Genomic DNA, 23530 nt, shown 5'->3' on the forward strand with positions numbered 1-23530 from the left:
TGGTCCTATTTTTACTTTTTATTAACGACTTGCCTGGTGCAATATCAACTAAATGTAAACTCTTTGCAGATGACACCAAGGTGTATCATCCAATCTTGTCCCTAGTTGACTCAGAAAATTTGCAAAAAGATATCGACAATTTAATGTTATGGTCAAAACAATGGTTATTAGGTTTTAATGAAGACAAGTGTAAAGTATTACATGTAGGTCATCAAAATCCATGTCATGAGTACTTTATGAATGGTAGTATGTTAAATTCTGTAAGTGAGGAAAAAGATCTAGGAGTTTTAATTACCAACAAATTCTCTTTCTCAAAATACATAGCCAAAGCTGTTGCTAAGGCTAATAGTGTCCTAGGTATGATCAAGAGAGCATTTACATTTATTGACAAAGAGTCATTTTTAGTTTTGTATAAAAGTTATGTACGACCACATCTTGAGTACTGTGTACAAGTATGGTCACCATATTTTGAAAAAGATAAATTGTTACTGGAAAAGGTTCAAAGACGTGCAACCAAATTAGTACCTGGGTTGCAAAATTTGAGTTATGAGGAAAGATTAAGTGAATTAGGTTTAACAACTCTTGAGGATAGAAGAGTTCGGGGTGACCTAATTGAAATGTATAAAAATTTACATGGTTTTGAGGCAATAGACCCCAATATTTTATTTACTAGACGTAGGTATCTTGGCCATGAACTCACTGTGGAAGTGAAAAGATCACGTCTTAATATTAGAAAGTTTAGTTTTAGTAATAGAGTTGTATGTTTGTGGAACAGCCTCCCTGAACACATTGTACTCGCACTTAATGTAAATTCTTTTAAAATTAATTATGACAGATATTATACCACCTCTGTTTAAGTTTAAGTTTATATGGTATGAAAATAATGTATTTTAATATCAAGATTATTTGAGGCTCGATGTGTGCTTCTTTTTAAACTCATAATATTGATGGGATTTTAAATTAATGTTTTTATGGGTGCTTAACATTGTATTTTAATGTATTGATGTGTGCTTTTATTATACTATGTATATACTATTTCACACAATAAAATGAATTATGAATTATGAATTATTAAGATAATGGCTGACAAAGATACCCACCATCTCAGACCAAAATACCACTTTTTCTCTTCAAATATAAATTCTAACGCTAACGTTTGTATTGAACACCTATAGCAAATCATGTATCCTGACTCCCTTTAGCACATCACATTTGACCTTGAACCTCAGAGTCAAGGTCAAACAAGCAAATGAAAAAAAGAACATTTTGGGTATATTTTGGCTTCTCATCACCAAATTTATCTTCTCAAGCCTAAATTTGTATTGAACATCTACAGCAAATCATTCATCCCAGCTCCCTTGAGCCAACTGCATTTGACTTTGAACCTTGGGGTCAAGGTTACGCATGAACATGAATGGAAACCTACTGTTTCCTGTATTATTTGGCCTTTTTCCACTAATTTTTCATTGCCTCTCATCATGAAATGGACTCCATATGTCCATCTGTGCTTATCTGTTTAATTTGTCACCATACCGTATCACCATAATAGGTGGGGGACCTCAGCAGAGTATTGGTTTTTCTGAAGAGAAGCATGATTGTTGCTCAGTCTGACTCTACACAGGACATTTTGCTGATTAAAATTTACTCTGCTGGGATAACATTTGATCCCAGTCTAAATAGAGTTAAATATGCTCTACCACAGGGCTAAAGCACCTCAACATAGTGTAAAATCAATTCTTATTGGAGTAAAACCACTTGTATTGACAAGATGATGTCGCAGACTGAACGGTCCACCATAAAACTCGGCCAGCCCTGCCTTCACTGTGCATGCTTCATCAGCTGCAGTTCACTGATTAACACTTCGTTTCTGCTTAAGACTGACTTTAGAATGGTTTAAGAGGTTTTACCTTGTCATCTGATGGTTAATAATCCCATTAATCCATTTGATCAAAGACAGTCCGTCCACAGAGCATCTGAGCTCCGAAATGACGCATGCACAGTGGAGGCAGTGGGGGGAAGAGCGCATTCAGTCGGTGACACCGGTAGAGCTGATTTCACTCTACAATAGAATGTTTTTTACTGTATTTAGACTGGGATCAAATGTTTTCCCAGCAGAATAAATTTTACTCCGCAAAATTTACTGTGGACTCTGCCTATTCACCATTTGTTTGTAAGGAAGTGAACCAACTAATTGCCCACATTGGCCAGGAGCACTTTCTTGGCACCAAATAAAGGTTCTTAAGAATTAACATACTGCATTCAAATCCAATATACTGCATTTACACAGTACAGAGCCCAGCAGAGGTCACTTAAAGTGATACTTTTTCTGGCCGTGATAATTTGTGAGCATGTTTTCATTTGACTGAGCCCTTGAATTAATAAAACATGGGCATGTTTTGGGCCTAAACTGATCTCTCGAAATATGTATTTCATGTAACATTTAGTCATTCATGACATTTTCTCACTATTCAATGTCACAAGCTATTATACAGAGATTTGGGCTACGAGTAGGCTGTCTGTAGCATTACAGTTCACACTGGTAAGTGATAACTGTAGGCAGTAATTTAAAGCATTTTTAGTTTTCACCATTAAGTGATGACAGTTGACAGCCTACGTTTTTGTGCACACAATTTAATTTCTTTGAGCACATGATTTAATTATTCATGAGTGTGTTTTATTAGATCGAGATCTCGATCTAATAAAACACAAATCTCGATTACAACATGCTCATGTCAAGACAATTTTGAGGGCATGTTTTACAAATTGTGGCCATGTTTAAGTAGATTGTGCACACAGTGCTTTATAATGGTTTTCACTGAATTACTCTCTGATTGTACTAAATCGTTACCTCAGTTTAATAAATTGCACCCTTGTTTTACTAAATCATGTTTTAGAAGTTGTTCCCTCGTTTTATGAAATCATGCGTTCATTTCACAGTGCTTAACATGTAGTAAAGTAAGTAAACAATATATTGTGTGGGCCACTGAAGAGGAGGTACTGCTGGCCCACCACCAGATGGCGCCTTTTTTCACAACGGCCTGTTATGTATGTGTCAGAGCACAGCCGGGTGGCTTATGTGATTAATTTGCTTCGGGCGCCTGGATACGGCGCTCTGGGAACAAGATTCACGGATCCTCTCGACTTACACTGGGTTTGTAAGCGAGTTTCGACAGGTGTTCGATCATCCCAATAGAGGCGAGTCTGCTTCAAATATGCTGCTGTCAATGAGACAGGGACGAAGGAGTGCAGCTGATTATGCAATCGACTTCCGCGTTGCGGCAGCGAGGGCCGGTTGGAATTCAGTCTCACTCCGCGCCGCCTTTGTAAACGGGTTGTCTCCGACCCTAAAGGAGCATCTGGTGGCTAAGGATCAGCTGCGGGATTTAGATGGGCTTATTGATCTGGTTATTCGCTTAGACAATTGGCTTGAGGAATTCAAGCGGGATCGAGATGAAGGGCGTGGCCGGGTGCGCGCTGTCCCTCTCCCATCCAGATCTGACTTAGCGCCGTCCTCTCCCCGCTCCAAAGCCAGGGCTCTCCACGCTGCACCAGCTCCCCCTGCTGACGAAGCTATGGACATGAGCAGGGCTAAAGTTAAAGAGAAACAAAGACAAAGGAGGCTGGCCCATGGAGAGTGTTTTTACTGCGGCTCGAGTGAGCATGTGCAGAAGAATTGCCCCAAGCGGTTAAACTCCAATGCTCACCCTTAGAGACTGGGCTATGGGTGAGCCATACAAACCACATGGTCGTTCCATGCAAATGCGCACAACTCCCAGTCACAATCCTCAGTGGGGATTTAACCCTTACCGCTCCAGCACTGATTGACACAGGATCGGAAGGGAACCTACTGGATAGTAGGTGGGCTAAGGCCGTAGGGCTCCCTCTGGTGGCTGTTCCTTCGCCATTGAGGGTGCGGGCACTAGATGGCACACTACTGCCAGAAATCACACATCAGACACGGCCTTTAACCTTGGTCGTCTCTGGTAATCACAGGGAGGAGATTGTGTTTTATGTAACACCTTCTACCTCCAGGATTATTTTGGGCTACTCATGGATGATAAAACACAATCCCCAGATTGATTGGCCATCTGGGGTTATGGCTCAATGGAGTGAAACCTGCCACCCGGAGTGTTTAAGATCATCGGTGCCACCTGGTGATGAAGTGAAAGAGGAGGTCAGAGTCCCCCCCAATCTTACCGAGGTGCCGGCTGAGTATCATGACCTTGCTGACGTCTTCAGCAAGGATCTGGCCCTCACCCTGCCCCCACATCGACCGTATGATTGTGCCATTGATTTGGTTCCAGGCGCTGAGTATCCGTCCAGCAGGCTGTACAACCTCTCATGCCCTGAGCGCGAATCAATGGAGACCTACATCTGGGACTCTTTAGCTGCCGGGGTAATCCAGAATTAGGTGCAGGTTTCTTTTTTGTGGGCAAGAAGGACGGCGGTCTCCGTCCATGCATTGACTATAGAGGGCTGAATGAGTTCACAACCGATACCCATTACCTCTTTTGGATTCAGTGGTCACGCCCCTGCATGGAGCCAAAATTTTCACTAAACTGGATCTTAGGAATGCCTACCATCTAGTTCGGATAAGGAAGGGAGACGGCATTTAACACCCCCTTAGGGCACTTTGAGTACCTGGTCATGCCGTTCGGCCTCACCAACACCCCCGCGACGTTCCAGGCTTTGGTTAACAACGTTCTGCGGGATTTCCTGCACTGATTCGTCTTCATATATCTAGACGATATCCTCATCTTCTCCCAGGACTCTGAGTCTCATGTTAGGCATGTCCGTCAGGTCCTTCAGCGGTTACTGGAGAACCGGCTGGTTGTGAAGGCCGAGAAGTGCGAGTTCCATCGCACCTCTCTGTCCTTCTTGGAGTTCATTATCTCCTCCAACTTCATCGCACCCGTTCCGGCTAAGGTAGCTGCGGTGAGAGATTGGCCCCAACCGGTAAATCGTAGGAAGCTTCAACAGTTCCTAGGGTTCACCAATTTTTACAGGAGGTTTATTAAGGGCTACAGTCAGGTAATCAGCCCCAGGTTCCACCCACAAACCAACAGTCAAGCAGAGCGGGCAAACCAGGACCTCGAACAAGACTTGAGATGCATCACATCTGCGCACCCGACGGCCTGGAGTCAACACCTGGCCTAGATTGAGTACGCACATAACAGCCAAGTGTCGTCCTCTTCCGGCCTCTCTCCATTCGAGGTTTGCCTCGGTTATCAACCATCGCTTTTTCCAGCTGTCGAGGGAGAGGTCAAGGTGCCCTCAGTCCAGGCCCACCTCAGGAGATGCCGTCGGGTGTGGAGGAAAGCCCGCTCTGCTCTCCTGAAGGCCCGGATGCGGGCCAAGGACCATTCAGACCACCGATGAGCTCCGGCCCCAACATACCAGCCCGGGCAGGAGGTTTGGCTGTCCACAAAAAACATCCCTCTTCAGACAGACTCACCAAAACTGACTGACCGTTTCATCGGACCATTCAAAATCGTCAAGGTGATCAGCCCAGCTGTGGTGAAGCTTCAACTCCGGGCCTCTCTGCGGATTCACCCGGTCTTTCATGTGTCCCGAATCAAGCCATATCACACATCGGACCTCTGCTCCCCTGGACTGGCGCCACCTCCTGCCCGGGTCATCGATGGAGAACTGGCCTGGACGGAGAAGAAGCTCCTTGATGTTCGTCGGAGGGGCCGGGGGTATCAATATCTGGTAAACTGGGAGGGGTATGGCCCAGAAGAATGCTCCTGGGTGAAGAGGAGCTTCATACTGGATCCCGCCCTCCTGGCAGACTTCTACCAGGAGCATCCGGACAAGCCGGGTCGGGCACTGAGAGGCACCCGATGAGAGGGGGGTCCTGTTGTGAGGGCCGCTGAAGAGGAGGTACTGCTGGCCCACCACCAGATGGCGCCCTGCCATGCTGGCACCTTTTTGCCCTGTAGAGGGCGCACTAGCCTGCTGGCCTTTTTTGTCACCACCAGGGGCGCACCTGTAGGCTGTCATCAGCTGTTTGTCATCACATCATCATCTTTACTCCATAAAAACCTGGGATTGACACCATAACTCTGCTGAGTTATCAGCTTACCCAACAGATAAGCCAACTCAGCCTCTTTGTGCCGTACGCACATTCATTGTTACTGAAGTCTCTTTGCAGTTGTGACTGTGTATACTTACAGCTTATTGCTGGGTTTATGGAAGTTTGGAGGAGCTGGCGTCTCCACTCCTCACTTCTTATTTTCTAAGTATTACCACTGACACTGCACGTTCTCAAGTTTTCCTCTGCACTCTGGGAGTTATGGGATTTTTCCCTCAGGAGGATTACTGTGTTTGCTGACTGTTTGCTGGGTGTACACACACCCAATTTAATCTTTTTTTGCTCCAGCCAGCAGTACTGGTCCGACAGCCTTGAACGGTGGTCACCTGGGGTTTCAGGTCTTGGCAGTTCTGGTGGATTGCGGACCTCCGGCCGGCGGTGGAACTATGTGGGTCCCGGCTCTTCTCTGGATAGGCGTCTCCTACCCTCGGGCCTGCCCACATGTCACCATTTATTACTTAATTGGACTTTGCATATTTGGAACCTTGTTTGCACCTTTGCATAATAAATTGTGATTTATTGGTATCCTATTGACCGCTCATTTACGCCCCCTAACATGGATCCGTGCATTCACTTTCTCAACACAATATAGTGAATTGTGCACACAATATAGTAAAAAGCGAGCACATTTTCGTGAAATTAATGCACAACTTAGCAAAATGTGAGCACAATGTAATAAAATCAATCAATCAATCAATTTTTTTATATAGCGCCAAATCACAACAAACAGTTGCCCCAAGGCGCTTTATATTGTAAGGCAAGGCCATACAATAATTATGTAAAACCCCAACGGTCAAAACAACCCCCTGTGAGCAAGCACTTGGCTAAGGTGGGAAGGAAAAACTCCCTTTTAACAGGAAGAACCCTCCAGCAGAACCAGGCTCAGGGAGGGGCAGTCTTCTGCTGGGACTGGTTGGGGCTGAGGGAGAGAACCAGGAAAAAGACATGCTGTGGAGGGGAGCAGAGATCGATCACTAATGATTAAATGCAGAGTGGTGCATACAGAGCAAAAAGAGAAAGAAACAATGCATCATGGGAACCCCCCAGCAGTCTACGTCTATAGCAGCATAACTAAGGGATGGTTCAGGGTCACCTGATCCAGCCCTAACTATAAGCTTTAGCAAAAAGGAAAGTTTTAAGCCTAATCTTAAAAGTAGAGAGGGTGTCTCTAAATGGGCGCACATTATGTCAACATGCTATGAAACTTCTAGGGCTCCGTAACACAGTATATTAACATACAGTATTTTTAGTGACGTACTAGAACACCTTACTCTTGTTATTTTGTGTTGGAAGTCCGTTGGATTACATTGTGCTTTTAGAATACTAAACATCCTAAAAACAAAACAAAACAAATGTTATAGTTAGAAATGATAAATGGACTGCATTTAAATAGCACTTTTCCATCTGCATCAGACACTCAAAGCGCTTTATAGTAATGCCTCACATTCACCCCAGTGTGAGGGTGCTGCCATACAAGGTACTCACCACACACCGGGACCAACTAGAGGATTAAGGACCTTGCCCAAGGGCCCTTAGTGATTTTCCGGTCAGGCTGGGATTTGAACTGAGGATCCTCTGGTCTCAAGCCCAACGCTTAACCACTAGACCGTCACCTCCCCTATTATTACAAGATAATGCATTTCATCAGGCCCTGTGTATAACAGAAGCAGAAGCAGAATATGTACACAGCTCCCCAGTTCTTATCACAGAAGTAATCCTCTGATTAGATTTGCTGTAAACTAAAACTCTGTTTTTTCTTCTCATCTGTTACAGTGGTGTGTTCATGCTGGACTCCTGCACAGTGCTATGAGTAACAAACACTCGGTAATGAAAGCATCCCAGCCACACAGTCATTTCCTGCTCCTGTGCAATGACTAAATTAACAAGAGACTTGGTTTTGTGATTTCAGCAGTTTCCCATTGTGGGTGGCAAAAGGACAAATTTACAGCACACCCCTATAAACATTAAGCAGTTTCCTTCACTGATATTCTATCAGTGCTATCCGATTTAACTTTTTACATAGATAGCAGCAACAATAATAATAGTAAAAACTACAATGAAAGACATCCGAGGGCTGATGTGAACTCTGCAGACTCAGAACAAACATAACTTCTTTTTATGACTTCAGCATGAGACCACTTATATCAAACAATCACAAATATTTTGTAGATCAGTATAAGCTATAGATCATCTCTCTAGTCCTATTGGTTGTGGAGATATAGTAGCAGAAAATGTAATTTTCACATCTTGTTTTTGTTGACCTTGACCTGTGTCTGATCCTCTTCGAAAGTTAATTACCTTGAGATATCTACCCAAGTAATAGTCCCACCAAGTTTGGTAAAACTTGACCCAGCCATTTTGTAGTTGTCTTGTATTTTGGTGTTTGATGATGCCGATATATTTGCAGGAGAATACAGATCCAAGTCTTCAAGGGATTCATGCTCCCTTGCCTTCTTTAAGTCTGGGGGCCTCATGTGCAAAGACTTGCAAGTCAGATGTATAAAACTGTGCATACGCATGGATCCAAGCACATTCCTATTGTACATCCCAGTCAATGTGGAGTTGAGCGCACATGCAGAAGCACCAAACTCCTCCCTGTCCACGCCCCCATTCAACTATGCAAATATATTTAAATTGGCCGTGGGACCTGGGATTCCCCTTTCTGTTTGATCATTCAACATGAACAAAGAAAAGAAATATTACCGAGTGTGAGCTGGAGATACTAGAAAATGAAGGTGGAGACATGCAGGGATATTTTATTTGGTACCCTGTCAACCAAGATAAGTATGAAATAAAAACGAGTTAGCATGGAGAAGGACGTACACCATGTACACCACATTTTTGTGCATACACAATCTTTGTACAAGATGGTACCCCCGGTGCTTCCTGTCTTACTGTATGGTTGTGAGATCTGCACACTAACCAATGAGCTAAGGCATGAAGTAGACATCTTTGTCACCAGGTCTGTAAGATTCTTGGGTACTGCTTGAATGACTTTGTATCCAAGGAGCAGTTACATAGTTAGACTAAGACAAGGAGTATGATGCATTGTGATGAAATATCAGGTTTGACATTTTGGTGACGTGCCATGTTTTTCTGGGCATGATCCAATGCTTCATTCCATGAGTGTTGAGGATCCCAGTGACTGGAGAAGGCCAAGGTGACGCCCATGCTTCAGCTGGCTGCAGCAGATACTAGATGGTTATTTTTGAGAGGTGGTGATGGATCAGTTGTCTGCCTGGGTGGTTGCTGTCCAGGAGCTGAGGGATTTCTGTGATGTCATGGATGTGGTGCATGCTCCCAGACGTGAGCTGTGTTGAGCCTGCAAAGAAATTTTCCTTAGAATGACAATGCTGATGAGGTAATAGTGCTGGTCCAGTTTTTGGACTGTTCCAATATAAGTGCACTTCCTCTAGACCTGGGGCTGTACCATGAAGAACCCCCAGTGTAAACCCTGTGCCTAAACTGGATCTGGTGGAGCAAGCCTGAGCAACAACAACAACAACAAAAACATGAATTTTGAATTTGTAATTCATGTTGAGCCAGATCTGACACATCTGAGTGTATGAACTTGGCAGTAAAGATCGGACAAGCAAAAATAAAGAAGAGGAGAAAAAAAATCTCTAATCAAGACATAAAGTGCAAACTTCTCAGAACACAGAACCTTTTATTAAAATGGGCGCTGAGCAACTGTTCCAAAACCATTCTGTGTCATGTGCCTTTCTATCCATTTGTCTCCTCTCTTGGCACTGAGTGTTGGGCTTGTTGCATGTTGAGCCCAGGTGGCACAAATCCCTGTTTGCATTCCGTCATGTCCATTGAAGATTTTTCTAACTGCCCCACCTGTGAGCTGCAGACTGAGCACACCTTTCAGTGCTGCAGCAGTCTGTGGGTGGCGGAAAGCGATGCCAGACACAAAATGATGCCATTAATATGGACAGATGGAAAAGAGCAGCAGTGATGGAAGTGGAAGAGTTTGACCTGCAGGAGGCACAAATGGAGTGAAAAAGTGTTGGAGGGTTTGTGACAGTAAGAAAAATGATGGGTGAAGGGGGATGATGGGACAACAAATGTTTTCAGTGGGAACGCCAAAGCTTCCCTGCGGATCCTGTGCTTGGCTCCTTCACTGGGGATGACTTCATATAACGCACCTGAATACACAGATTTACACACACAACCCTGGCCACGGCTTCTGAGCCGGAATATTCGACACACTGCTGATGACATCACTACAGCTGGTGTGAATTTAGGAAGAAGTCAGTCGAGAGCCGCCGTATGCACACACAGCCACACCAGCATCCAGCTTTTGTTCCATCTCTCTCTCTCTCTCTCTCTCTCATTCATGTCCGTCTCAAGTTTGCACCTCAAACAATGAGCGTTAAAGTTTTATGTGTCACTAATAGTTAAAGGTGCAGTGTGTAGGATTTAGCTGGTCGGGTATTGACTTACAGTGCATCGTCATGGAAACAGCAATACAATGTTGGCCTATATGGGGCAAGCTATAAACCTCAAAATAAACCTTTTCTTGTCACCACTGAATTGGTGAAAGTGTCATTAGAAGTGTCTACACTGAAAAAAGAACCACATTATTAAAAAAGCATTGCAAATGGTAAAACCTGAATGAATTAAGATGTGTGAACTTAAGTTAGCAAGTTAGATCAACTCTAACTTGCAATCTTAAGTTCAAACAATGTAATTTATTCAGGTTTTACCAGCTGTAATGCTTTTTTTAAGTTGGTTCAACTCTTCTCTTTTTTCAGTGTCTTTTTTTCTCTACTTTTCAGTTTTTTCTTCTATTTATTTCAAATACATGTGCTTCACATTTGTTAATTTTAATAATTACTCAGTTATCCATGAATTCATGGTATTTATTTCAAACATTTCCATTTCACATTTTCTTCTCCTGACATGTTCATAATGGAGTAGGAGGAAGTATAAATGGATATATTCCTACCCCATTACATAACAAATTTGAACAACCACTTTACAAATTTTTCAACTATTTACACTATGTACAGTGTCAAAACTATGTAACCATGCCATGGTCAATCCAGATGAGTTCATTATCCAGGAGTCTGGTGAACTCGTAACCACTAGCTTAATTTCACCAGCATACAATGTTTTCCAGCTGTGGTTAGAACGCGCACAATACCTGACATTAGGTTATGTTAGCCATCAGACTGCAAACCATGTCTATACCATTGTGAGATATGTTGATAACCCTACGGCTTACAGGCATCTTTCAAAGCCTGTTAACAGGCCGAAATGCTATAGTTTAGTCATCTGGGATTCCATTACCCTCAAAGATAGACTGGACACCAGTTATAGCAACATTTTTATGTGTTTGTTGACAATGATGCTAGGACGCAACAGTTTGAGGTCACAAATAAACATAGTAAAGACTTGTGAACATTCCAGAAAGATTTGTCATCATCAACTATTTGTCTCTGGTCCCCTCTCCTCCTAGAAAAATAACAAGAGCTAAAGTAGGCTTACAACCTTAAATGTGTGGCTGGCAAACATCTGTATAGAATGAGGATTTAGTTTTGTGGATAACTGGCCCTCTTTCTGGGGTCACTGATACAGTGTTCACCCCAATGGGGAAGACACAACCTGGTCTCAAGTTGTGATTCAGCAGCATGAATACATTCATCTTTTGTTTTGTGATATTGTGATGAAAAGGCTCTCTGTTGGAACTGTTTACACAGAGACTGCTACCTGCTGCTTTGGACTTTGAACTAACAGTCTTTTTCAAGACTTTTTTACTTTTTTACTTTTTTTTTTACTTTTTCACCGTGCTCCAACGCCTAAAGAAGACCTCTAACGGTCGAAACATCGCGACGGAGCACTTTTATCAGCTAACTTTCATCAGCGTTGGCAAGCTAACTAGCTTGCTAACGCTTTCGTTTTTATTTTTTTTTGGCACTGTTGTCGTGCGTTACCTGTGCTGCTCCACAGCGTGTCTAGTGGATTTTTATTTTATTTTAGCACCGTTGTCGTGCGTTCGCTGTTGCCGTGCGTTACCTGTGCTGCTTCATGGCCTGTCTGGTGCCTTAACTAAGGCACTCCTTCTGCTGAATCACCTCTAAATTATTTACACATTATTCACTTTGTGTGTTTTTAGGAATCCGCTAGGTTGCGTAGCTACTAGCTCTTAGCCGATTTAGCATGGCGGCTTCTCCTGTCTCTCCCGCACTTTTCTGCTCTGGGTGTGAAATGTTTAGTTATTCCTCGGCCTCCTTTAGCAGTAACGGTACTTGTAATAAGTGCAGCTTATTCGTAGCTTTGGAGGCCAGGCTGGGCGAATTGGAGACTCGGCTCCGCACCGTGGAAAATTCTACAGCTAGCCAGGCCCCTGTAGTCGGTGCGGACCAAGGTAGCTTAGCCGCCGTTAGTTCCCCCCTGGCAGATCCCGGGCAGTCGGGAAAGCAGGCTGACTGGGTGACTGTGACGAGGAAGCGTAGCCCTAAACAGAAGCCCCGTGTACACCGTCAACCCGTTCACATCTCTAACCGTTTTTCCCCACTCGACGATGATCAAACTCTGGTTATTGGCGACTCTGTTTTGAGAAATGTGAAGTTAGCGACACCAGCAACCATTGTCAATTGTCTTCCGGGGGCCAGAGCAGGCGACATTGAAGGACATTTGAAATTGCTGGCTAAGGCTAAGCGTAAATTTGCTAAGATTGTAATTCACGTCGGCAGTAATGACACTCGGTTACGCCAATCGGAGGTCACTAAAATTAACATTAAATCGGTGTGTAACTTTGCAAAAACAATGTCGGACTCTGTTGTTTTCTCTGGGCCCCTCCCCAATCAGACGGGGAGTGACATGTTTAGCCGCATGTTCTCCTTGAATTGCTGGTTGTCTGAGTGGTGTCCAAAAAATGAGGTGGGCTTCATAGATAATTGGCAAAGCTTCTGGGGAAAACCTGGTCTTGTTAGGAGAGACGGCATCCATCCTACTTTGGATGGAGCAGCTCTCATTTCTAGAAATCTGGCCAATTTTCTTGGATCCTCCAAACTGTGACTGTCCAGCGTTGGGACCAGGAGGCAGAGCTGTGGTCTTATACACCTCTCTGCAGCTTCTCTCCCCCTGCCATCCCCTCATTACCCCATCCCCGTACAGACGGTGTCTGCTCCCAGACCACCAATAACCAGCAAAAATCTATTTAAGCATAAAAATTCAAAAAGAAAAAATAATATAGCACCTTCAACTGCACCACAGACTAAAACAGTTAAATGTGGTCTATTAAACATTAGGTCTCTCTCTTCTAAGTCCCTGTTGGTAAATGATATAATAATTGATCAACGTATTGATTTATTCTGCCTAACAGAAACCTGGTTACAGCAGGATGAATATGTTAGTTTAAATGAGTCAACACCCCCGAGTCACACTAACTGTCAGAATGCTCGTAGCACGGGCCGGGGCGGAGGATTAGCAGCAATCTTCCATTCCAGCTTATTAATTAATCAAAAACCTACACAGAGCTTTAATTCATTTGAAAGCTTGTCTCTTAGTCTTGTCCATCCAAATTGGAAGTCCCAAAAAACAGTTTTATTTGTTATTATCTATCGTCCACCTGGTCGTTACTGTGAGTTTCTCTGTGAATTTTCAGACGTTTTGTCTGACTTAGTGCTTAGCTCAGATAAGATAATTATAGTGGGCGATTTTAACATCCACACAGATGCTGAGAATGACAGCCTCAACACTGCATTTAATCTATTATTAGACTCTATTGGCTTTGCTCAAAAAGTAAATGAGTCCACCCACCACTTTAATCATATCTTAGATCTTGTTCTGACTTATGGTATGGAAATAGAAGACTTAACAGTATTCCCTGAAAACTCCCTTCTGTCTGATCATTTTTTAATAACATTTACATTTACCCTGATGGACTACCCTGCAGTGGGGAATAAGTTTCATTACACTAGAAGTCTTTCAGAAAGCGCTGTAACTAGGTTTAAGGATATGATTCCTTCTTTATGTTCTCTAATGTCATATACCAACACAGAGCAGAGTAGCTACCTAAACTCTGTAAGGGAGTTAGAGTATCTCGTCAATAGTTTTACATCCTCATTGAAGACAACTTTGGATGCTGTAGCTCCTCTGAAAAAGAGAGCTTTAAATCAGAAGTGTCTGACTCCGTGGTATAACTCACAAACTCGTAGCTTAAAGCAGATAACCCGTAAGTTGGAGAGGAAATGGCGTCTCACTAATTTAGAAGCTCTTCACTTAGCCTGGAAAAAGAGTTTGTTGCTCTATAAAAAAGCCCTCCGTAAAGCTAGGACATATTTCTACTCATCACTAATTGAAGAAAATAAGAACAACCCCAGGTTTCTTTTCAGCACTGTAGCCAGGCTGAAAAAAAGTCAGAGCTCTATTGAGCTGAGTATTCCATTAACTTTAACTAGTAATGACTTCATGACTTTCTTTGCTAACAAAATTTTGACTATTAGAGACAAAATTACTCATAACCATCCCAAAGATGTATCGTTATCTTTGGCTGCGTTCAGTGATGCCGGTATTTGGTTAGACTCTTTCTCTCTGATTGTTCTGTCTGAGTTATTTTCATTAGTTACTTCATCCAAACCATCAACATGTTTATTAGACCCCATTCCTGCCAGGCTGCTCAAGGAAGTCCTACCATTATTTAATGCTTCAATCTTAAATATGATCAATCTATCTTTGTTAGTTGGCTATGTACCACAGGCTTTTAAGGTGGCAGTAATTAAACCATTACTTAAAAAGCCATCACTTGACCCAGCTATCTTAGCTAATTATAGGCCAATCTCCAACCTTCCTTTTCTCTCAAAGATTCTTGAGAGGGTAGTTGTAAAACAGCTAACTGATCACCTGCAGAGGAATGGTCTATTTGAAGAGTTTCAGTCAGGTTTTAGAATTCATCATAGTACAGAAACAGCATTAGTGAAGGTTACAAATGATCTTCTTATGGCTTCAGACAGTGGACTTATCTCTGTGCTTGTTCTGTTGGACCTCAGTGCTGCTTTTGATACTGTTGACCATAAAATTTTATTACAGAGATTAGAGCATGTCATAGGTATTAAAGGCACTGCGCTGCGGTGGTTTGAATCATATTTGTCTAATAGATTACAGTTTGTTCATGTAAATGGGGAATCTTCTTCACAGACTAAAGTTAATTATGGAGTTCCACAAGGTTCTGTGCTAGGACCAATTTTATTCACTTTATACATGCTTCCCTTAGGCAGTATTATTAGACGATATTGCTTAAATTTTCATTGTTACGCAGATGATACCCAGCTTTATCTATCCATGAAGCCAGAGGATACACACCAATTAGCTAAACTGCAGGATTGTCTTACAGACATAAAGACATGGATGACCTCTAATTTTCTGCTTTTAAACTCAGATAAAACTGAAGTTATTGTACTTGGCCCCACAAATCTTAGAAGCATGGTGTCTAACCAGATCTTTACTCTGGATGGCATTTCCCTGACCTCTAGTAATACTGTGAGAAATCTTGGAGTCATTTTTGATCAGGATATGTCATTCAAAGCGCATATTAAACAAATATGTAGGACTGCCTTTTTGCATTTACGCAATATCTCTAAAATCAGAAAGGTCTTGTCTCAGAGTCATGCTGAAAAACTAATTCATGCATTTATTTCCTCTAGGCTGGACTATTGTAATTCATTATTATCAGGTTGTCCTAAAAGTTCCCTAAAAAGCCTTCAGTTAATTCAAAATGCTGCAGCTAGAGTACTGACGGGGACTAGCAGGAGAGAGCATATCTCACCCGTGTTGGCCTCTCTTCATTGGCTTCCTGTTAATTCTAGAATAGAATTTAAAATTCTTCTTCTTACTTATAAGGTTTTGAATAATCAGGTCCCATCTTATCTTAGGGACCTCGTAGTACCATATTACCCCATTAGAGCGCTTCGCTCTCAGACTGCAGGCTTACTTGTAGTTCCTAGGGTTTGTAAGAGTAGAATGGGAGGCAGAGCCTTCAGCTTTCAGGCTCCTCTCCTGTGGAACCAGCTCCCAATTCAGATCAGGGAGACAGATACCCTCTCTACTTTTAAAATTAGGCTTAAAACTTTCCTTTTCGCTAAGGCTTATAGTTAGGGCTGGATCAGGTGACCCTGGACCATCCCTTGGTTATGCTGCTTTAGACGTAGACTGTGGGGGGGTTCCCATGATGCACTGTTTCTTTCTCTTTTTGCTCTGTATGCATCACTCTGCATTTAATCATTAGTGATCGATCTCTGCCCCCCTCCACAGCATGTCTTTTTCCTGGTTCTTTCCCTCAGCCCCAACCAGTCTCAGCAGAAGACTGCCCCTCCCTGAGCCTGGTTCTGCTGGAGGTTTCTTCCTGTTAAAAGGGAGTTTTTCCTTCCCACTGTAGCCAAGTGCTTGCTCATAGGGGGTCGTTTTGACCGTTGGGGTTTTTCATAATTATTGTATGGCCTTGCCTTACAATATAAAGCGCCATGGGGCAACTGTTTGTTGTGATTTGGCGCTATATAAAAAAAAAGTTGATTGATTGATTGAAAAGTGCCTCATTTCCATGAGAGCAGCATGATTCCATTGTAATTCATCCCATAATGGCTGCACGAAATTAAAAGTGAAGGCGGGGGTGGGGGGGGGGGGGGTGGTCAGGGGTGGTTATGGGTAGGGTTGGTGGTAGGAGTAGGGTTAGTAATAGTGAGTTTAAAAAAAATCACGAAAATTTGACTCATTTCGTTACGGGAGCACAAAAAAAGAAAGTGAGACTGGGCTGGAAGACATTACCATCTTGTCTGGAAAAATAGAGTTTAAAAGGACATGAGGCAATACAGCAGGTGATGAGAGAGCATTCCCAGCCCAGTATTAATGTTGAAGCCCTTACAAAAAAGACGTTTATCCAAGTTTACCAACAATATACCACTTTTAAACTAAAAATAAGTGAGTACACTTTCAGTTGACTTGTTATATACCTTTAAAATATATACTAAACAGATTGTACCTAAAGTACACGTACTCTATCCTAACAAGCAGACCTCATCAATCAACCAATCAAAGTATATTTGGCATATTCTAGCAAGTACACTGACAAATCCCAGTATACTTGGCATATAGTGACAAACATGCAGAAAAGTCCAAGTATATTGAGTGTATACTGATAAGTATAGTGCATATCAGCCCTTACACAAACGTAAACCTAAAATGAGACGCCTGATTCATATTAAGACAAAATCAATTCTGGAGTAGGCAGTTCTCAAAAAACAAGTGACCATATAATATATAATGAGGATTAGTGAGGGAAGCCACCAAGACACCCATGATAATGCTGAAGGAGTAAAAGGTTTCTGTGGTGGTGATTACAGTGACTGGGCATGGTGCAACTTTTTTCTTTTTTCTGTAGCATCACCAATCAGATCTTCATGGTGACGAGAAACAGATAAGGACGTTAATACAACAAATCAGATCAAACCTAGCTTTGAGACGCCTATCTTTTTAATAAAATCCATCTTGGAGTTGGACGCATTCAAAATGCACTCATGCTAGGTGCTTAGACTGTTATAGAGATTAAGGGCTTTGTCTTGACAATATATGGTCCACAAAGTTCATAATCTTGAGGAACGTGCTGATCTTGCTCAGTGTATTTTTATGTGGGACTGTTCATCATTAGACTCACAGCACTTCTCCTCCTGCATGGTATTTTCCATAACCCTTTTTTCATTCCTGTTTTTAGTTTATGCTGTATGCTTGATTATCACATGAAAGACAGTAGCCCTGTCAGGTTTTTTTTCCTTTTGCATGGCAGCAGCACTGTTTAGCCTAATGATCATAGCTCTCACACACACACTGGGATATTTTCCTCAGTCCCTCCTCCTCTCTTCCTTGAAATGCCTGTTCATTCATGCTCTATGTACAAGTATAATCAGGAAGGCAATAATCCTGTTTCAGCTTTTTATTTTTGCACAGCACTGTTCAGCTGCATGATCGTAGCACGCCTGCTACATGTGCAGTTATATATAGCTGCACAGATCCTCATTCTATTTAATGCCTTCCACATGGCCTTCAGAGCAGCTTCCAGTATGAGCCTGTGCTGTACACTATTGCTAGACCAATACATCATAGGGCCCTATCTTAAATCTGAGGAAAAGCAGTGTACAGTGGCATACAAATATGGCTAGTTTCCAGCCACTTAGTTATTATTTTCATGGTTCTTTAAATAGCAAGTCTGCTTGCATTCATCTTTATATTTATTGGCATGCTAGTCTGGTTGTAAAGATGCCCAATCCATCTCTCTCTCTCTCTCTCTCTCTCTCTCTCTCTCTCTCTATATATATATATATACGAGTATACTGAAAAAATGAAGATAATTTTAGAAATTTTTATATTGAGAAGCCTGATTTACTTTAAACAAATTAAAATGTGTGACATTCCAAAGGGCTGAATACTTTTACAAGCCACTGTATACACACACACACACATATACAGTCTATATATATATATATATATACGAGTATACTGAAAAAAGGAAGATAATTTTAGAAATTTTTATATTGAGAAGCCTGATTTACTTTAAACAAATTAAAATGTGTGACATTCCAAAGGGCTGAATACTTTTACAAGCCACTGTATACACACACACACACATATACAGTCTATATATATATATATATATACGAGTATACTGAAAAAAGGAAGATAATTTTAGAAATTTTTATATTGAGAAGCCTGATTTACTTTAAACAAATTAAAATGTGTGACATTCCAAAGGGCTGAATACTTTTACAAGCCACTGTATACACACACACACACATATATACAGTCTATATATATATATATATATATATATATATATATATATATATATATATATATATATATATATATATATATATATATACACGAGTATACTGAAAAAAGGAAGATAATTTTAGAAATTTTTATATTGAGAAGCCTGATTTTGTTATGTGCCGACGCGGGTTGAGGAGCGGACCTGCGTCTGACTGAACCCAGCGCTAAATAACCAGAAAACAGTTCCAAAAACAAAACATTTATTCCCCTTTCGTGCAATAATTGTGTACAACATAAAAGTGCGTTTGTCTGGCGGAGTGAAGGACGGCGAGCTCTCCAGCACCCAAAGGGATTGAAGCCCGGCGCTTCTGGACTCACGTTCACCGCCAAACACCCCCCAGGTGGACACGACAAACCGACTCTGTGAAGGATAGAAAAGGTGAGGTAAGTCAGCAGCTACAACTAATATCCTTCAAAGGCACACACTATCAGCAACACATTCAGGTCTGAATTTAAGCCTTATGTAAATGAGCAGCCTCTCACAACAGGTGGAGGATCATCTGTCCGCACGCCACGGCCGTGAGAAGCGAGCTGCACAACTCTCATCAGTATTCACATATACTGCGTAACAAAATACCAAATTACTGTTAACACTTATTCAGACAATTAATCACCTCTGATGTGTGCTGACAGCATGTGTCCCTCACCTATCCTCCTTCACAGGCACGATGTGTCAAACCCAGGCGCGGTCCTCAGCGTCTCACAAACGAACATCACAAGGTCGAGTTCCCGGCAATTCTGCTCGAATCACACATGGCTTAAATGCAGAACGCCATCTCATTATCTGCCTCAGCTGAAAGTCTTTAAGGTTGCACGTGAGCATCATCCACAGGTGCTGCATATCACACTGATGAGGGTGAAGGACTCTTCTGCCAGCACCTTCTCCACAGACAAAAAAACAGTTTGCATACCACCTGGAGAGCAAAGAAAAGAAAAGAACACCAAAATGTCCAGCCAAACCCCCCAACACACAACAGTACCCCCCCTTCAACGGGAAGCCTCCCGGCGACCGAACAGACCAGGTCCGAGAACAGCACCTCCCTCCGGGGTCCTCGTCAGGAAGCAGACAGCGTAATGCTCCCAAGGTCCACCGCAGACAGCAGGACAGGGCACCGCAGCTGGAAGGCCGGCTGGCATCAACAAAAACCCCAAAAGAGTCCCAAGTACCAACCTAACATACAAGAAAAACACAAAACCCACCCAAAACCTCCCCAGGGGACCGTCCCATCCAACCCCGGGAAGAAAAGAAAAACTCCCAAACGCAAAAACCCAACACAGCCCCAACAACACAATACAAACATAAATTCACAAAGAAAAATAACAAACAACCCCCCCCAGAACGACTTGCAGAGCCCAACACCCCCCAGAAGACCTTTACCGCCAGTTCCGGGAGAAACAGCCAAAGCCGGAATCCCACAGAGGTCCCCAGGTACACATGGAGCAACCGCGCCCCCCCAGAGGACCGTACCATCAAACCCCAGGAGGCACCCTCCCTGGAACCCCAGACCCGGCCACACTTGGCTAGTCGGCCCCACAAGCCAATTCCCCCCCAGAGGACCGTCCCATCAAACCCTGGAGGTGGAACCTGGAAGGAAACAAAAGAAACACAAAAATCCAACCCCCGGTGGACTTCATTACACTACCCCGGGGGCAAATAAAACAACCGACAAACCCTGTTACCTCCCCCAGCACCCCGAAAGACCCCAGATCACTCCCAGAGCCCTTCGTTGGCTCAATTTTGGTGAACGGCACAAAATTACGAAGCCGGGGAAGGAAACAGGAAAAACTAACCCGGCCCCAGCCCCGAAGCGCAGCGGAAAACCGGAAAGACGTCCGGTGCCCCAACCCGACCATACCCCCAGCCTATCGGGAGGGGTGGTACTACCGAAATGGCGAACGGCAACAGATCGGCCCACCCCTCCGACTGAGGTATGTTCCCGCTGCACCACACCCCGGCAACACCAATGACGAACGGTCAAAGGCCCACCGAGGCTGGAGTGGAACCGGGCCCTAACCAAACCAAAAAAACACCCCTGACAACCCCCCCCTAGGTGCAGAGGTCTTCTGAGAACGCTCAGCGTGACCAACCTGCACCACCCCACAACCCACAAGACGAACGGTCTTAGGGCGAGTGAGGTTGGGGTTAGGGAGGCAGGGAAATAAAAACAACAAAACAAAACGACCCCATCCCAAACAGAAAATACCTAAATACAAACAATAAAAAACAACGATTAACTGAGTCCTGCCGAGCTCTGAACCGCCAGTCGTTCACTCCACCAGAACCGCCACTAACTCCCCAAACAATCTATAACCCCTTACAAAAAACAAAAACAGCCCAATTAATTTTTTTTTTTTTGTGTCCATTATTTTGCCTGTCCCAGAACACCTGGAGATACGTCACCACTATTTTTCTTGACGCTTATGTGACCGGGGCAATATGGCGGCTTCAGCTCGTCCGAGCTGCATGGGCTCATCCGCAAGAGGAGCCAGAGGTCCTGTCGGAGGAGTCTCAGTGGGGTGAAGAAGAGGCAGCCCAGATCTGTGTCGGGGAAAGCCCCGAGACGAAAAAACCCGCTCTGATGTCCACCCTCTCTCGCATCCACGCTCCTTTATCCGATCATCTAGACGAATCACCAAAGATATTAGCTCATCTAAATCGTTTGGTTTGTCATGGACTGCTAGCTCGTCTTTTAATGAATCATTTAAACCATCCACAAACACTCCGCTTAAAGCTGCGGCATTCCAACCGGACTGAGCAGAAAAAATTCGGAAATCCACAGAATAATCCGCCGCACTCCGCCTCCCCTGCCTGAGATTCAGCAACCGTTGGGCAATGGTATGAGCAAAAACCAGAGAACATTGCATCAAAAACGGAGCACAGGCTTCAACGTTTCCCGCATAAGGCTCCGGACGACAAATAATCAGTTCGGAAGCCGACTCTCTGAGTGACGGAGTTATCTGCACCGGTATCGATGGTGCCGCAGCTGGAGCAGCAGGAAGCGGAACGGCTTGCGCTGCAAGCTCCGTAACGCGGGCATCTGTTTGTTTTGGTTTGCGAGATGCTGTAATTGCTCCCATATTTTCTCCAAGTGTTCTTGAACTCTTTCGGCAAATGGAACCGCTTCTGCCGCTGGGTCCATTGTAGAATGGCCGGGAACTACTGTTATGTGCCGACGCGGGTTGAGGAGCAGACCTGCATCTGACTGAACCCAGCGCTAAATAACCAGAAAGCGGTTCCAAAAACAAAACATTTATTCCCCTTTCGTGCAATAATTGTGTACAACAAAAAAGTGCATTTGTCTGGCGGAGTGAAGGACGGTGCACTCTCCAGTGCCCAAAGGGATCGAAGCCCGGCGCTTCTGGACTCACGTTCACCGCCAAACACCCCCCAGGTGGACATGACAAACCGACTCTGTGAAGGATAGAAAAGGTGAGGTAAGTCAGCAGCTACAACTAATATCCTTCAAAGGCACACACTATCAGCAACACATTCATGTCTGAATTTAAGCTTTATGTAAATGAGCAGCCTCTCACAACAGGTGGAGGATCATCTGTCCGCACGCCACGGCTGTGAGAAGCGAGCTGCACAACTCTCATCAGTATTCACATATACTGCGTAACAAAATACCAAATTACTGTTAACACTTATTCAGACAATTAATCACCTCTGATGTGTGCTGACAGCATGTGTCCCTCACCTGTCCTCCTTCACAGGCACGATGTGTCAAACCCAGGCGCGGTCCTCAGCGTCTCACAACGAACATCACACGGTCGAGTTCCCGGCAATTCTGCTCGAATCACACATGGCTTAAATGCAGAACGCCATCTCATTATCTGCCTCAGCTGAAAGTCTTTAAGGTTGCACGTGAGCATCATCCACAGGTGCTGCATATCACACTGATGAGGGTGAAGGACTCTTCTGCCAGCACCTTCTCCACAGACAAAAAACCAGTTTGCATACCACCTGGAGAGCAAAGAAAAGAAAAGAACACCAAAATGTCCAGCCAAACCCCCCAACACACAACAGATTTACTTTAAACAAATTAAAATGTGTGACATTCCAAAGGGCTGAATACTTTTACAAGCCACTGTATACACACACACACACATATATATATATATATATATATATATATATATATATATATATATATATATATATATATATATATATACACAAGTATACTGAAAAAAGGAAGATAATTTTAGAAATTTTTATATTGAGAAGCCTGATTTACTTTAAACAAATTAAAATGTGTGACATTCCAAAGGGCTGAGTACTTTTACAAGCCACTGTATACACGCACACACATATATACAGTCTCTCTCTCTCTCTCTCTCAATCTCTCTCTCTCTCTCTCTCTCTCTCTCTCTCTCTCTCTCTCTATATATATATATATATATATAGACTGAAAAAAGAGAATGTTTGAACCAACTTAAAAAAGTGTTGCAATTTGTAAAAACATGAATGAATTAAGTTGTACTGTTTGAACTTAAGTTTGAAAGTTAAATCAACTCTAACTTACAAACATAAGTTCCAACATCTTAACTATTCAGGTTATTACAAATTGTAACACTTTTTATGTTGGTTCAAACATTCTCTTT

This window comes from Thalassophryne amazonica, chromosome 14, assembly GCF_902500255.1.
Source record: "Thalassophryne amazonica chromosome 14, fThaAma1.1, whole genome shotgun sequence".
NCBI lineage: Eukaryota > Metazoa > Chordata > Actinopteri > Batrachoidiformes > Batrachoididae > Thalassophryne > Thalassophryne amazonica.